At 38.4% G+C, this 14,446-nt stretch overlaps 1 non-coding gene across 1 annotated transcript; it reads left to right on the top strand.

The window, feature by feature from the left end:
- The first annotated feature begins 4,682 nt into the window (after window positions 1-4,682).
- On the top strand, window positions 4,683-4,788 carry LOC121968747. The gene has a single exon (XR_006108285.1). It is a non-coding gene; the product is annotated as a small nucleolar RNA R71 (small nucleolar RNA).
- The last annotated feature ends 9,658 nt before the right edge of the window (window positions 4,789-14,446 follow it).

Below are 14,446 nucleotides of genomic sequence, written 5' to 3' on the forward strand. Positions count from 1 at the left end.
GCTCCTAGTTCCGCTGCGCCTCTGGTCCTTAGAAGGTTCCATGCTTTGCAAGATTCGATCCGCGACATAAATAGAATTTTACATTTTGATCCTATATTCCATAAAAGGAATGTACATATATCTAGATCAAAAATAAAATCCTAATAAAACTAAATACAGCTCCTGCTGTATTTTAATACAATCATGCACACACATATAAATGCCCTTGATATGTCCAAGGGTCCAATCACACACATAATAATTAAAAGCCATAATAGTTGGATCCTGCATCCACAAAGTTAGCACATCCTACTATTAACCTGCCTAAATTATGTATGACATGTGCATAATTAACCTAATACCAAATACACAGAGGCAAAACCATAGCTCTGATACCAATTGTTGGTTGCTACTCGGAAAACCTAGAGGTTCCACTGTACAAAAATTTTGTACAAAGGTTTTAAATTAAATTTTGGATCGCCTGCAGAACTTAACACGTTTGATCCAAAACTTAATCTATTCGCTCTTTTAGGTTTTGACTTGGGTCTCCTGCGGAACTTAACACGTTCGACCCAAATCACCTTAAGTTATTAATTCCATTAAATATTAATTTCCATAATAGGTTCCCAGTACTGACGTGGCGAGGCACATGGCCTTCTTGGATATGGGAGCAACCACCACCGACTAGACAAAACCTTTTATAGAAATCTAATATTTAATTTCCTAAAATAACTTTAGGTTAACCGAAAAGAACAATCAAATCACAAGGGGAAAAAAAATAAAAGAACACAACTTCGAAAAACATATTCGAAATACTAGAACGTAAGCCTCTTGTATTTGGTATTATTTCTAAAAATAACTAGTATGATGCGGAAAGAAAAATTACTAATTATACCTTTTAGAAAGACCTCTTGATCTTCTACCCTATTCCTCTTCTAACCTCGGACGTTGTGTGGGCAACGATCTTCCGAGATGAGAAATCACCAACCACCTTCTTCTCCTCCTAGCTAGGTTCGGCCACAAAAGAAGCTTAACCAAGGATGAAGAATTAAACACCAACCAAGCTCCAAGAGATGCTAGCTTTCTCTCCTTCTTCTTCTTCTTCTCCAAGTAGTATCCGGCCACCACAAGAACTCCAAGAGGGATGAAGTATTCGGCCACCACAAGAAGAAGAAAGGGAGAAGATGATGGCCGGCCACAACACCAAGGAAAAGAGGGAGAGAAAATAATAGAGGTTTTTTCCATGAAGGCACCCTCACCCCTTCTTTTATATTCTTTGGCCTAGGCAAATTAGGAAATTTAATTATAATAAAATTTCCTTAATTTCCTTGACATGATTTAATTGAGAAAAATAAAATAAAATTTCCCCAATTAAACTATATTGGCCGGCCACATAAAAAAAATAAATTAGACAAGTTTTAATCAACAAATTAAAACTTCCTAATTTGTTTCCGGAAATTTTAAAATTAAAATTTCTCTTCAAAAATCTCTTCATGGTTGATAAAAGGAAATTTCCATAATTTTAATTTTACAACATGTGAATAATTCTTAAAGAGAAAATAAAATATCTCACCAATCTACAAATAAGGAAAGAGATCTAATTTCTTTCTTTAATCTTTTGTAGATCTTTTACAAAAGAGATATTTTAATTTTAATTCTATTTAATAAATTATATCTTCCACATAATAAAAATTAAAATTAAAATCTTTTTTAATTTAATTATGGCCGGCCCTACTAGCTTGGGTTCAAGCTAGGGCCGGCCACCCTAAACCCATGCTTAGGCCGGCCCTAGCTTGGTTCCCAAGCTAGCTTGGCCGGCCCCCTTTAGGTGGGTATAGAAGATGGGTATATGTGGGTACAATACTCTATAAATAAGAGGCTATGATAGGGACCGAGAGGAGGAATTGGTTTTGGTCTCCCGATAAAATTAAGCATCCCGTGTTCGCCCCGAACACACAACTTAATTTTATCAATAATAATTCATTCCAATAGAGAACTATTATTGAACTACCGCACCAATCCCAAATTACATTTTTGGGCTCCTTCTTATTATGAGTGTGTTAGTCTCCCTGTGTTTAAGATATCGAATGTCCACTAATTAAGTGAGTTACTGACAACTCATTTAATTAATATTTTAGTCCAAGAGTAGTACCACTCAACCTTATCATCATGTCGGACTAAGTCCACCTGCAGGGTTTAACATGACAATCCTTATGAGCTCCTCTTGAGGACATTATCAACCTAGTATCTCTAGGACACTGTTTCCTTCTATAATCAACAACACGCACTATAAGTGATATCATTTCCCAATTTATCGGGCTTATTGATTCATCGAACTAAATCTCACCCATTGATAAATTAAAGAAATAAATATCAAATATATGTGCTTGTTATTATATTAAGATTAAGAGCACACACTTCCATAATAACTGAGGTCTTTGTTCCTTTATAAAGTCAGTATAAAAGAAACGACCTCAAATGATCCTATTCAATACACTCTAAGTGTACTAGTGTAATTATACAGTCAAGATAAACTGATACCTAATTACACTACGACCTTCTAATGATTTGTTCCTTTTCATTTTGGTCGTGAGCTACTGTTTATAATTTATAAGGTACTAATAACATTATCTTCTGCATGTGGCACCACATGCTATGTTATCTACAATATAAATTAATTGAACAACTATAAACAAATGTAGATAATTTGACCAAATATGATTCTTTATTCAAAACAAATGTTTACAAAAGCTTAGTCTTTCAGTATACACTCCAACATCGGGAGTTCTCGGGAAGGCGTTGAGTGCGTACCGGATAGAGTCCCGGTTCGTTACCTCTTCTCCAAGATTGGTTAGTTGCGTGATCAGCTCTTTGATCCTTGCTTGGAGCTACGCTACCTTCTCGCCTTGGTTCATCCGAAGGTTTGTCAACTGGTTTCGGAGGATGTCGCGCCTCGCTAGCTTCGCTTCGGAGGTACCTTCGTGAAGCTCCAGGAATTTTTCCCAGAGATCTTTCACGGAGTCGTAGCTTCCAATCCGATTTACCTCCTGAGGCGGCAGAACGCTGAGTAGGTGGAACTCAGCCTTTCCGTTGGCGACAAAATCTGCTTGCTCCTTTTTCATCCAGGTATTTTCCTCCTTATCTTTCGGAACTGCATAGTCATATTTCATTATTAAAAGAATGTCAAATTCAGTTTTAAAAATACCTCCATTTTGTGCTTCCATGTGGCGAAGTCTCCGTCGAACTTCGGGGGATGGATGCTCGCTCCGGCCATCATCTTGATCGTAGTGCTTCAGTTGGCGGTTAGTCCTTCTGAGGTGATCAGGCTCTGATACCAATTGTAGGTGCAGCGAAGGCCGGCTAGAAGGGGGTGAATTGCTGAAAACAAAAATAAAACTACCCTCCTCGGATTTCAACTCAATTAATGCAATAGTAAAATAAAATAAAGGCAGAAATAAAAAGCAAAAACAGAATTTAACCTGGTTACAATCAAGAGGGTTGTTAATCCAGGGCAGTAAGAAAGCACACTAAGAAAATTCTCCTTTGCTGAAGGCAGAGAAGTCTTTTACACTCTAACGGCTCAGAACTATTGCTTGGAATTGCTTACAGAGTTGAATTTAGAAGTTGTTGTGAATTTCTAGTTCCAGGGGCCTTTAAATAGCCTCTGGAAATCTAATCTCGAAGGTCCAAGGCGCCTCCAATAGGGGTCCAAGGCGCCTCCAAGGGTTCAGCAGATAAAACTTTATCCGCTGCGCAAACGGTCTGTTTGACCAGGCTCAAGGCGCCTTCATCAGCCTTGAAGGCGCCTTCAAGCTGAAGGGGCCTTGAGCTGTTTTGTCCAACTCAGCTTCTTTTGCGTTGGCTTTCTTCAGCTTCCGACGCTCTGTTCTTTTGGGTGATTTCGGCCAACCGAAATAGGGCTCACCCGAACCCAATTTTCGACCTTCTTCTCGAGCAGCCTTCCGTCCCGGCTTAACGTCCCTTGAACACCGCGCACGCTCTTCACGCCCACCGGAGTACTCTTCCGCAGCTCTCTCGTCCTTCGGACGCACTGAGCCCGTCGGCTCCCTTTCCGTGTCGTCCTTCTCGCTAGCTGCGTCTTCCGCTCGACTTCCTGTGTTCCTAAGCTCCTGCACACTCAGACACAAGGATCAAACACAAAGCAGGACCTAACCAACTTGGTTGATCACATCAAAACTACCACGGGGTCTAACAGTGGCCTTTGGGAACTTCCTAGAGAAATGGAACTGAGTTCTTGTGATCTTTTATTATTCTTCTCCTCAATTCTAAACATGTCATTCTTCAGAAGTTCTTTATGATTTTTGCCACTTCTCAACCCAACATCATCACACTTTTCATTAGATCTTAACTGTGTAGGAGGGGGATCTTCTTTAAACCATTTTGAAACAATACTATCAAGCTTTGCCCCCAAATGTTTGAACTCCTCACTCTGTGACTTGTGAATTTCAACATTTTTGACAGGCTCTCTTACATTTATGGCTTGCACTTCTTGAATATCTGAGGGAAATTCCATCCAACTTTTGTTTGACCATTCATGGAGGTTCAATGTCACTTGATCAATTAATGAATAAGCTTCATCTACACTTTTGTCCATAAAAGAACCTCCAGCTGATGAATCCAATAAACTCTTGTTTGAGAAAGAAATTCCCCCATAGAATATGTGCAAAGTCAACCATTTTTCAAAATCATGATGAGGGCACTGTCTTTGAAGACTCTTGAATCTATCCCATGCTTCAAATAATGATTCTCCATATGCCTGAGCAAAATTTGTTATGCAATTCCTCATATGCACTATTCTACTTGGAGGGGAAAATGATTTAGAAATTGCTTCTTCAATTGTTCCCAACTTGTGATACTTTGAGGACAGAGAGAATATAGCCAAGTCCTTGCTTTATCCTTGATACTGAAAGGAAATGCCATCAATCGAACTGCATCTGCTGATACTCCTTCACATTTCACCAAATCACAAATCTCTAAAAATATTTCAAAATGCAGATAAGGACTTTCTAATACTTCTCCTCCAAATTTGTGACCTTGTATCATGAAAATTATCTCTGGGTCTAGTTGGAAACTTTCTGCTTCAATTTGAGGTTGCACAATGGGAGATAAAAATCTTGCAGAAAAGGGTATAGAAAAATTTCTCATGGGCCTTCTTGACATGTTAGTGCTCATGGATATTCAAGGAAAAAAAATTTATCAAGAATCAAAGACAAGAAATAAAATGCAATATGAAAAATAAGAAAGAAAATGCAAAATTTAAATTGCAAGAAAGAAAGTGCATAATGAAAACAAGAAAGAAAAGACAAAAGGAACAAGAAAAATGTCTAGAATAATTCATATGCTAAAGATTGCAAGATATGTTTACAAAAGAAAAGAAGAAAGAAACTAAATCAAAAGAAAGGAAAGTTAAACTAGAATGTTAGAAATTAAAAATACAGAATTAGAAAAAAGGATTGACAAGAATGTTATACAAGAAAGGAAAAACTTATGAAAACAGAATTCTAACAGTTAGTTACAACTATGCAAATGAAAAGAAAAGTTATCGCTATGTTTAGTCTAACTCAATTGATAATCTCCAATGCTATAGCGCAGTCCCCGGCAACGGCGCCAAAAACTTGTTCGCTCTCCGCAAGTGTACGAAAATGTCGCAAGTAATATAAAAGATTATCATATCCACAGGGACTGGAATAAGCACTAGAAATATCTCAAAGCGAATTAGCTAAACAACTAATCAATTAGTTTCAAATGCTAAGGATGAAAAACAAATCTAAAATGAAAGATTAACAAACAAGAGTTTGGGGTTTGAGTTATGATAAAGGGAGGTTCTAGGAGTTTTGGTTTCTTTGTAAGATCTCTTCAATGTAAATGGTTTACCAATTCTTATTTCTCAATTGTCTAATATTTGTAGAAGGTTGTCGGTTCTCTCTTGCAATAGATAACCGGCTTAGGACTGAAAAATGTACCTAAATGTGATCAATTAGATATGCACCTATGTTGTCCTTACACAGGATTATACCTATTACTATGCTTCCCTCGGATACCAACATAGAAGTTCATAGCTTCTTAACCCATAAAGATACAAGGATTGAATCATAAAATCTATCCTACCCTCTTGAATATTCTCATTTCCCCTTCAAGGTTATCCCTCAAACGTCCTTACACGGGCTTGCACCTGTCACATGGATCCCTCGGAAAATCGAGTGAGGGTTAATCTCTACAAAGTCCATAAGATATCCAAACAATCAATCAAGAATGAGAATTAAGCCCTAATCACAATTAATCATTCAAGATCCAATCGATACAAACTAGGCAACATCATAGAAACAAAGAAATGGCAAATCCACAAGAGTTTACATCAATTTATCTCACAAATACTCCCTCCATCCTAGAACAACAAGATCTACTCCATGAAACGAAGAAAGAAAACCAAAGATAGGAAGATTACAAGCATTCCTTCAATCCCAATCCAAGAAGAGGAGAGAAAGAAAACTTATCTACAATATAGCTCCATCTTCGGATCTAATCCTTGCTCCCGGAGTCGAATTCGCCAAGATCTCCCTTTAGATCACCCAAAAATCCTCCCAAGAATGGGAGGAATCCACCAAATCTTGCTTTCTCCCAAAGGGGAGAAGATCCCCTTTCCAATCTTCAAAGAGGCTTTAAATAGAGGGAGGCTTTCGGGCGCCACACGGCCCCGAGGCATGGCCGTGTGAGGTTCACACGGCCCGAGCCTTTCCCCTCTCTGCCATCCATACACGACCGTGTGGTGTACACGGTCGTGGACAACTCCCATCAAGACCTCCAAGCACGGCCGTGTAGATCCACACGGCCTAGACTGCCCCAGCTTCTGGAAACCTGGCATGGTCGTGTGGTGCACATAGCCAGAACACTTTTAAGTGCTGGGAACCTTGCACGGTCGTGTGATGCACACGTCCAGGGCCTTCTTGGTATCTGGAAACCTTACACGGCCATGTAGATCCACACGGCCATGTAAAGATTGAACTCTGATTTGCTTCAAAACTTGGCACAGCCGTGTGAGGTTCACACGGCCAGGCCTTCTTCCTTTGCTGTTGTTGCCACACGACCTCTGAACTCCACATGGCCAGAGCTCCCTACCAATGCAGGGTCGTGTCTGGTACACGGTCAGGTGCCTTCTCGCTTGCTTAGCTCATAAGTTTTGTCCAAGAATGTAGAATCTTCACCGAATTCGACTCCTGTGTACAGAAAATGCACAAAAGCAGATCTCTGAATAAAAAGAGTAAATATGCTAAAAGGAAAACTGGAAGTACAAAAATGCATAGATCAAGCATGCTCAAAGTATGTAAATGTGCGTCAAAACATGCATAAAAGTATATAAAATCTACGCACATCAATAGCCAAGTGACTGCTCCTAAAGGGATTGACACTCAAGGAGAGCTCTCTCCTCCCTCACCCAATGTAGTTGAAACACATTATAAGGAGGAGAGTACCGAGAAGGTTGAAGAGCTACCTCCACCTGAAATTCTGAGTCGACCAATTTCTTTCCCCTAAAGACTTTCCATTATTAAGAAAGATAAATAGTTTCACAGATTTCTAGAAAAGGTCAATGAGCTCATTGAAGTTCCTCTGATAGATGCTCTTCACCAAATGCTAAAGTTGACTAAATTTTTGAAGGAGATCATGTCCAATCGAAGAAAGATAGAAGAGTTCAAGACCATGGCGCCAACAGAGGAGTGCAACACTCTATTTCTGAACATTGTTCCCATAAAGTTTCAAGATCCAAGAAGCTTCTCAATTCTTTTCACTATAGGAACTACATTTATAGATAAAGCTTTTTGAGATTTGGGGGTAAGTGTTAGCCTCATTCCATATTCATTTTGTAATAAGTTAGGTCTAAAAAATTTTAAACTTACTACTATGGCACTACAACTAGCTGATCATTTATGTAGGTACCCTATGGGTATCGTCGAAGATGTATCAGTAGAGGTAGGTGATTGTATCATACCTACTGATTTTGTTGTCTTAGACATAGAGGAGGATCCCAAGATCCCAATTATCATGGGAAGACCCTTCTTTTCTACTGTCGGAGCTATTATTGATGTTAAAAATCATAACCTATCTCTAGTAATAGGTAAGAAAATGTTAGAATTTGATTTATCTAAATCTCCTAGCCATGCCTCTCTTTTTATGAGCGATTATAGCAGGGCAGATGCTTACAAAATTGAGGAATGGAACTATCATCATTATGGGAGTTTAACAGATGCAGTACATGATCCGTCAAGAATTGGGAGAAGGCCCCCAATTAAAAAATGAGAAGTACATCTGCCCCTGTAAGGGAAAGAATGAAGGAAGAGTTTGAAGCATCAACCTTAGGAGGAATGTCGGGCCTCCAAAGGTATAATCTGTATCAACGCAGACGGGGTCGAGCTAAAGATCTAAAATAAGCGCTTCTTGGGAGGCAACACAAAGATTTATTTTATGTTTAATTCAATTATCAATTTTGTTTCTAGTTTGTCTTATCCATTTTTTAATTTTATTTTCAAGTTTTATGTAGCCTCCATGAGATAGCCATGATTGTCTCATTGGTGTGGAGGCACCGATGAAGTTGAAGAGGAGAAAACTCAGCCTTTACACACCTCAAAGAGCTGGTCGTATGACCTCACATGGCTGTATGAAGCTAGCCAAGAGGGAGAAGGACCAGGCCGTGTCAAATGACACGGTCGTGTGACTCTAGCTGGGAGGAAGCTAATTTGACATGACCGTGTGACTCCAGTCGAGAGGAAGCTGACCCAGGCCGTGTCAAATGATATGGTCGTGTGACTCCAGTCGAGAGGAAGAATAACCAGGCCATATCAATTGACACGGCAGTGTGAAGACCCACTTGACTTGGCCGTGTCTTTAAGACATCACTGTGTGCCTACTGTGTCTACCACCACAACCACCTCACAAACTCTCTCCCTTCTTCTTCTTCTCCACAATCCTTCTTCTACATATCTCTATTCACTTCCTTCTCCATTCATCTCTAAATTTCTTGACAAAAGATTTTTAGATCTCATCTCTACAAGATCTAGATCTAGGTTTAGATTTAAACTTAGATCTATGAACTCTTCTTCTTCTTCTTTTCTTAAACCTTAAGCTTCTTTATCTATCAAGATCCATCTCTTCTCACAAGATCTCTCTTCTTCATTTGTTAAATAAGCATTCTCCCTCACTTATTTTCCCATCATATCACATCTTTTGAAAAGAATATGACATGAGAGTGGCGAATCTAGCGGAGGTAAAGAACTGGGAAGGGAGAAACGCAAAGAGAAAGCAATATCGAAGGGCAAAGTCAAGCGAAGTGCATGTGATGAAGGTAACGACAATGAGTATTGTATTATTTTTAGAAATGATGAACCAAAATCTTGATATGATTCTCTTGTTATTAGAAAAATTGTTTACACTAGATATTTAGATCCAATTACCATGGATGTCATAGGTATTAAGGAAGATATAGATTGGATGATTAGTGCTTTTGATTGAAATGATATGATGTATTCATATCAACCAACATATCCCCACCTTGTCCTTGAATTTTTTAACTTAATTGAGGTCTACTACTCTTCTAATGAGGATTATATTGATAACATTAGTTTAGATTGATGAACTGTGAATTCCAGTGGATCTTTAGTGATTTTAATAATTATTTTGGCTTACTAATAACCATCATTTTGTCATGATATTTTGATTCATATAAGCATATCATTTGATCTTCTCATATGTTAATTCCATGTTTATATCATATTTCATGAGTTGTATTCATTTGTGAGCTTAATTATAAATTATCTTATATTTGAGGTATTTGATGTTAATATTTAGATATATTCTTTGTAGGCATCAAAGGGACATGGACCCGATCAGATTAAACCAAATTTGAGCTCAAATCCGAGCTTAAATGAAGAGATCAAGCGTTGGAGTAATCTGGATCGTCCATCCAAGACTTGAGGAAATCTGAGCCATTTATCATGATCCGGACCATCCAAGTTAAGGAGGAGTAGATCTGGACCTTTCATGAAGATCAACACCTTTGGATCGAATTTTAAGCAACTTTTCACCATTGATCAAGATCTGAATTGTTCTAGTCGTCCGATCAAATCTAGTTCAATTGAGAAGCTACAGTAGCTACTGTGATTCGTCCATAGTAGCGGGTGTTCAGCATTTTTAGTGTGATCACGGTTTTCTTCCTCAGGCGATCCGGCGATCTCCTTCCTCCTTCCACCACCGGCGAGCAAGTGAGGTCAAGGGCGTCCCTTCCTCCGGTTATCATCCATCTTCAATCTGGCCACGCCACTTCACCCCTCTAGTTTAGATTTGACTACCAACTCATTGTGACTTCTTGCGAAGAAGAAGAAGCGGAGAAAATGAGAAGCAAGTGGATTCAATCAAACTTCTTAGCCTTCCAGCTGGCGATCTTCTTCCGTTGAAGCTCCGATCATGTCCAGGATCTGAGAGTGTTTCCTACTGTGCACTTTCTATTTTGATGCTGCTAATTGATTCTACTGGATCATAGTTCATTTGATGCTGTCATAGGATCAAAATTGATCATCTAAATTGATCAGTTCCCACTAATTTGTCAGTGCTTGGGATTCCCAACTCACCTTGGTTCATCATTTTCCTCCTCTGAGTTCTGCAATATTGTTTTCTTTCAATTTCTAGCTGTGTTTCTACCTTCTTTACTGTTCAGTTCCATAAGGTTGAATTGTTTAAGTTTAGATGAAGTTCAGAACTATTTTCCTTGTTTTTAATTCATCTGAATGTTTGCTAACTCCTTGAGTGGAGATCTGATCTGTTCTTGAGTTCATGTTTAGTTCATAAGTGTAAGAATCTAAATTGTTTGCTTTGTTCTTGTTTTACTCTCATTTAGTTTCTAATCTGTTGGATCTGTTAATGATGCAATCCATAGCATAGAGTGACAATGTGTTGTGGATTCATGATTAATAGATAGATATGATTTCTTTTATTACATTAGATTTAGTTTCATAATTGCTTTACTATTTCATTCCTTAGTTTAATCATGTTGATGGTGACATCATGGCGTAGAGTAACAATACATTGTGAGATCACTATTAATGGGTAGATAGGTATTCATTTCATTAGAGTAAATTTCATACTTGTTTTTGCTATTTCATTTATTAGATTTAGAACTAAAAATCCAAAACCCCAATTCTAATAAATTGATCCTAAGATTCAATCATTGTTTACATTCCTTGAGAGAGACGATCCGGGTCATTCCCTATGCTTCATTAGTTTAGAGGGGTTCGGTGATTATTTGATACCAATTCACAACAAATTGACCATTATCAAATTTGGCGTCGTTGCTGGGGACTGTAGCGGTGTTTGATAATCTTAGGATTGTTCTTTATTTTGAAAACTAAAATTTTTTTGTTTTAGTGCTTTCATATTCATATATCCATGTGTTTGATTTTGTATGTTCCCTATGTCTTCTGATCTTATTTGCTAGTATTCAATGTAAGAATAGGGAAGTTTCTTTGACCATGGATCCATACTATCAGCATTTTAGAGGTAGGATGGGGAGTCAGTACTATCACCCTGAGCCTTGGTATTATCATCCTCAAACTCAGTATTATCAACCTAAACCTCAATACTACCCACCCATGGAGCAGCCAAATAGGTACGAGTCATTTCTAAATTCCTATAATTCTAATTGGGTGGATCAATCACATTTCAGGTATGAGGACACACATGATCAATTTACTAAGCCATTTCCAGTATATCAGAGCCCACATGGATTTCAAGGTGATTACTCACCTACTTGGCTACATCTAGTCCAGTAGAGTGATCCAACTCCATAGGGAACATTTCAAGATGAAGTTCCTACCCCTAGTTCAACACAGGATCTTCGGGAGAGTATCCAGCTGATGATAGAGCATCAACAACAAAATTTTGCAAGGATACAAAATTTACAGATGCAATTAAACCAATTTGCATCATCATTAGCAACCGACAAGCACCACACTTCAGAGAGAAGAGGGATTGTAGTGTTTTTGACAGACCTTATCTTGTTTCCATTACTCCATAGGACTCCTCTATTATTTCTTGTTGTGATGCTGTAGTTGTAAGAATTTCTGATTCTGCTGATATTGTTGTTGATGATGCAGGTACTAATGTTGATGATGAGGAGGGTGTAGCGGATTGCATAGTGAAAGCAATACCACAAGAATCATTTTCAGTTGCACAACCACATGAACTAGATACTGATGATGTAAGTGTAGGGGATTACACATTGGAACCAATACCCTAAGAATTACCTAAACCAAAGCCTAAACTACTACTTAATGATGAGGAGGTCACAATCACCATTCCAAAACCTCCAGATACCTTTCAATATGACAAGGTTAGTATTTTTTGTGATTCATCAAAAAATTTCATAGAGGTACAATTAATTGATTTTATTGGATGTGATTCATTTCTTGAACCATGTAGTGCAGAAACTAATATTTTTCCATGCTTGCGAGATGTGTTGTCTCTTGCATTTAGACACAAGGGTTAGACTAAAGAGGACTTAACTTAACTTGTTTGAGCATATGAAAGGAGAGGTTATAACTTCAACGTATATCATTCCACTTCCGGAGTGGATTTTGCACCTCAACCGACTTCAATCACCTGGAAGGACTATTCCATTATCAACATGGCTCCTACTTCTAAATCTTCTTCAACCACCGGGAATAAAGGGGAGTTTATTCTTTGCTTTTATTTTTGCTTTACACTTCCTTTTACTTTTATACTTTACATTCACATTTTACTTCATACTTTGCACTTTGTTTAGTCTACCTAGCATTTGATTTTGAATAAATTCTCCATAAAATTGTTCTAATAATACTTTTAAGATGATAGAAGATTCTTAAATTAGACCATCAAGTTCCAGGTCATTTTACATGATTAAGTGCTTTACTTGCATGCTATTGGTTAGTGTGGCGATGGATTCTATTTTGATTAATTGAATTTGATTGCCAAAAATTACCTAGAGAGGACTACCTTAAGCCTATACTCTATTCTCTTTTGTGGGATATGCGCTCATGATAATTGAACTCTAGAACTTGCTTTTCTTCTTTTTGAAATCACAGTAGCATATGTATGCATGGAAATAAAGGATACTTTCCATTCTTATTTCCTCATAATTTCCAAATTCTTTCCCCAAAATTTTCTTTAAACATTTTTGTTGGTGCAGTGGGGTCGGCAAAAGGGGAGGGGTGAATTGCCTGCAAACAAAAAGAATGCCCTCCTCAAACTTTCAACTCTAAAATAATAGCAACAAAACAAAATCAATTAATAGAAAAGCAGGAAGGAAGACTCAATAGTTGACTTGGTTACAACCTAGGGGGTTGTTAATCCAAGGCGGTGGAATATCGCACTATCAATCTCCTTCTCTGAAGGCGGAGAAGCCTTTTACACACTAAAAGCTCTTACAAGTTGCTAGGAATTGAATACTTAGTTGATTGTTTTATTTCCTAGCTCCAGGGGCCTTTATATAGCTCCTAGAAATTCTATCTCGAGTCTTGAGGGCGCCTCCAAAGGGGTTGAGGGTGCCTCCAAGGGGTTTGACCAGATAAAACTCTATCCGATTACAAACGACCACTTTGGCTAGGTTGAAGGCGCCTCCAATGGCCTTGAAGGCCCCTTGGACAAGGTTGAGGGCGCCTTCAAGCCAATGAAGGCGCCTCCAAGTCTGCAGGTAGTGCAGGCGCCTTCATCACTTCGTTAAAGGCGCCTCCAGCTAGCTTTTCAGCTCCTTTTGACTTGTTTTCTTCTTCTGAGGCTCCGATTGCATGGGTGATTGCGGCCAACCGAAATAGGGGTCACCCGAACCCATTTCCGGCCTTCTCCTCGAGCAGGCATCCGTCCCAGCTTCTCATCCCTCGAACGTCGTGGAGGTTCTTCTCATCCACCGGAGTACTCTTCTGTAGCTTTTTCATCCTTCGAACACACCGAGCCCGTCGGCTCCCTTCCCGTACCATCCTTCTCGCTAGCTGCGTCTTCTGCTCGACTTCCTACGCTCCTAAGCTCCTGCACACTTAGACACAGGGATCAAATAACAAGCAGGGCCTAACCCAACTTGGTTGATCACATCAAAACTTAATCATGGAGTCCAACAATCTCTCCTTTTTTTATGTGCATCAACCCAAGTTCAAGTTAGGAAAAAAATAGATAAATAGTAATTTATAGAAATTACTAAACCAACAGTTTAAGCATAAAGATTGCAATAATAGAATTTTCAACACTAAGAAAAAGAAATTATTAATTATTAATTTTCCTATCTCTCCCCCTTTGATCACAGCAAAAAATGGGGTCATAATTTGCAAGTAGAAGTTTTCTAAGGAAAAGTTAAAGTTTTAAAAGAAATCATTGCCAAAATAATTTCTAAGTTAATTTTTTTTAAATAAGATTTAAAATAAATCAGTTTCAAAAT

This window comes from Zingiber officinale, chromosome 3B, assembly GCF_018446385.1.
Source record: "Zingiber officinale cultivar Zhangliang chromosome 3B, Zo_v1.1, whole genome shotgun sequence".
Taxonomy (NCBI): Eukaryota; Viridiplantae; Streptophyta; class Magnoliopsida; order Zingiberales; family Zingiberaceae; genus Zingiber; species Zingiber officinale.